The sequence below is a fragment of the Cololabis saira genome, chromosome 10 (genome assembly GCF_033807715.1).
Source record: "Cololabis saira isolate AMF1-May2022 chromosome 10, fColSai1.1, whole genome shotgun sequence".
Taxonomy (NCBI): Eukaryota; Metazoa; Chordata; class Actinopteri; order Beloniformes; family Belonidae; genus Cololabis; species Cololabis saira.
The window spans coordinates 39935502-39939166 of NC_084596.1; the positions used below are offsets into that span (position 1 = coordinate 39935502).

General features: G+C 37.1%; 1 long non-coding RNA gene across 1 annotated transcript; it reads left to right on the forward strand.

Annotated features, from left to right (window-relative positions):
• Positions 1-1321: 1321 nt before the first annotated feature.
• LOC133452080 (uncharacterized) lies at positions 1322-2914 on the forward strand. Its single transcript, XR_009783237.1, has 4 exons — positions 1322-1617; positions 1703-1867; positions 2655-2680; positions 2808-2914. It is a non-coding gene; the product is annotated as an uncharacterized LOC133452080 (long non-coding RNA).
• The last annotated feature ends 751 nt before the right edge of the window (positions 2915-3665 follow it).

Genomic DNA, 3665 nt, shown 5'->3' on the forward strand with positions numbered 1-3665 from the left:
AATCGACGGCGTAGCCTACGGCGTAGGGTACGCGGCGACGCGCACCGTACGTTCGCGTCCCCGCCACCATAAATCGGCCAGTGTCCGTCACTCATGCTTCCAGCAGTTTCCTGCACCAGCTGTCTCAGAAAATTTGAATATTATGATAAAGTTTTCTGTAATGCAATTAAAAAAAACAAAAATGTCATACATTCTGGATTCATTACAAATCAACTGAAATATTGCAAGCCTTTTAATATTTTAATATTGCTGATTATGGCTTACGGTTTAAGATTCCCAGAATATTCTAATTTTTTGAGATAGGATATTTGAGTTTTCTTAAGCTACGAATTGTTTGTAATAAAGACGACAACTGTATGGATGAATCCTGAGCTCCGTCCTGTTATTTTTATTTTTAAATCCGAGATAAGTCCACAACCCCACTTGATCTGACTGTCTACAGTCATGTCTGACTGTAGATTTCACCCTTAATATCATTCAGTATCACACAGGCTTGAATGATATTGAAGAGAGAGAGAAACAGAGACAGAGGGGGAGTGAGGAGTGAGTTTGCGCGCAGTTAATACACGCTTCGAAAAGACGGTATTTGCTCCACTATTTTTGCGTGTGGCAAATAGCGCTGGCCTTTGTGAATTAGACGGTTTTTGCAATGAGGCTTATTTGCATAGAAAGGGGGCAATTTTGCGCCTAATGTATGAATATTACCTAATTTACATGCATGCAAATGGCACAGGCCCACCATGACACTATTTGCTTGGTGCAATTCGCCCTTTGCGGGTGCTTTGTGAATTAGACGCTCTCTTTTTGTCTAATTTGCAACCGTTTAGCGGCCGCAAAAGCTGCGCAATCCTTTTGTGGATTTGGCCCTAAGAGTCCAGGATTCAAAAGACCTGAAGGTCATCCTTGGTCTTGGAACCCTCATTTAAAAATTGCTCCAACTACTGCTGCTCGGCCTGGGATACGAGGAATGTGATCATTAAAATAGTAAGAGAGAGTTGATTAGTGGAAGCTAACATGGTCCTCCTGAGAGTCCTTCATAAGCTACCACTCATCATTGAAAGATGGGAAAACTGATAAAAGTTGTAAACTTGCTGATTGCTGAATATATTTAAATATTGTGGAAGACATGGAGGGAGCAGCTCACAGCACCAGCTAACCAGAGTCTCTGCTGTGGTTCTTCCAGGTTCTTCTACCGGCTCCAGTTTGGATGAGGAAGACACTAGACCTTCGTCTACATCAAGTAAACCTGCAGATTTATTGCTCCTTTTACATCATCAGTTAACTTCTGCACCAAACACATCCTTTCCAGGATTACATGAATCATAAGGGTCATATGATCCTCACAGGTTTCCTGATAAAGTGATGCAGCATCTGTGACGCTGAGGAAAACCGTTTAGTGGATTAACTCCACGCAGCTTTATTTGTTTTCTGATACAGTTGCTTCTCCTCTTTCAGTTCACAGATGTGGAAAATTCCCTGTAGTTGAAAATAGTGTTGCTGAGCCGCAGGGTAATTGGTCTTTGAAGTACAAATGTGCAAAACTTTATGAACTACAGGGTCCAGAGACTGTGGTGTGTCACAGCAACGGAAAGTGGTCCGACTTACCCACCTGCAGAGGTAAATACAAGTCAAACAAAACAGCTTTTACTCCACAGATGGAGTAAAGGTGGGGAAATGTTAAGCTTTTGTTTGTTTTACACAGAAAACTTCTGCTCTGTGGACACTAACGTGGAACCTGACTTAAAAAATACTGGAGTTTCTTTCTTAGCAAACGGAGAGACAATGTGGCTTGCTTGTGAAGATAAGTGGATATTTCCAAGCTTTGCTGTATTCCAGTGCAAAGATCTACAACCCATTTTATCCAGATGTAAGTACTACTTTAAATTATTATTTCATAAGACATACAAATAAAGAACATGTTAATCATGTTAATCACAGTTTGACCGTGCAGATGTGAACACCAGATGTTTTGTTCCTGTTCTTTTAGTCTCAGTGCAGATTGTTCAAATTTTTTAAAAAGCAAATAAAATCTAATAAAAACAGACACTCCTGTGAAAGATCCACATGTTCGTTTTTCTGGTGCACCAGAAGAAAACCAGTGAACAGAATCAAATGTAAAAACAAGCTTTTATTATATCATGCACAATGTTTTCCAGTCGGAGGTTCTTCTCCCAAACCACAGAGGTAGGACAGAAATGCACACGGTTGTCATCGATCTGGTCGTATTTATCCTAAAAAAGGAGGTTTTGTACGTTATAGGTGAACCTTATCTGTGGAGCAGCTGCGGGGAAAGACACCTAAACATGTCACACCTTCAGCCTCATATCTCTGTTGATTGTTTCTTACTTGAGATGTTAACTCAGCAAAGATCTAAGACAACTAAAACTTTAAGAAAAACAGGATGGTACCCATCAGTTTTAAAACATCTGTTTCTACTTGTTGTTTTCACCTAAAGAAGACAGAAATCAGCTAAACAGTCTAGTCATAAAAACCAGGAGGTGACCCTGCCCCGAGAGAAATCAATCAGTGTAGAATCTTAAAAAAAAAACCTTTCAGCAATTTCATAAAATCCTAAGACCTGTTAACATTTAGGGAATTTGTTTCTTCCTGCAAATCCTCAAAATGTTCTTCTGTGCTTCTATTTGACTCTACAGGTTGTAACCGTTTCCAAATAAATATAGTAAGTGTCCCTCTTCTGTAAACAAACTGAATTTCTGGTTTCTTCTTTCATTCAGACTTTAGTTAAGTGTCACAAACGAACCTTCAGACCTGAAAACTGATCCATGAAACTTCTGTCTTGTGACCAGGGTATCTGCTGAGACCAGATCATGAAGATGCTGCTTTCAGATTTGCTGATGAAATATCATCACAGAAGACTTGAGACGATCGGTTATGATCACGCCCTACGTAGCTTTTCAGTCTTAATTAATCACAGTTAATGGTTTGTGAGCTCAAAGCTGAATCAAATCAAACTTTATTTGTAAAGCACCTTTCATACAAAAAATGTAACACAAAGTGCTTTCCACAAACATATACATAACATAAAACATAAACATAAAATGTATTAATGCATTTTGGATTTCCCGGACTACTGTAATCAGAGGTCAGTATGATGAAACACCAAACCACAGTCATGTTAACGGACAGACCTTTAATCAAATCAAATCAAATCAAACTTTATTTATATAGCACTTTTCATACAAATAATGAAACACAAAGTGCTTAACAAAAAAAAAAAAAAAAACAAGAAAAACAAATAAACATAAAACTTATTAATGCGGAGTTTAAAGGACTAAAGGAGTTTATAAAAAACATAAAAACATAAAACATACAAACATAAAATCCTAAAAGTATGTCTAGAAAGTAAGACATTAAGAACTAAAATAATAAGACGGTAAAATGTATAAAATAGACTATAAATAACAACTAAAATATTTAGATAAAACATTGAGATTAAACAAAAAATAAAATATAAAATAAAATACGATAAGAAAGGATAAACTAAATATAAAACAGAGCAGTAAGATTCAATAAAAATAAGGGTGAGCATAAGAAATTTAAAAGAGTTAAATGAGTCAGTTAAAAGCCTGATTAAAGAGACCACAGATCATCCTTCTACTAATTTGTTTTCCATTCTTTCTCTGTATATATGTCCAAACCATCTC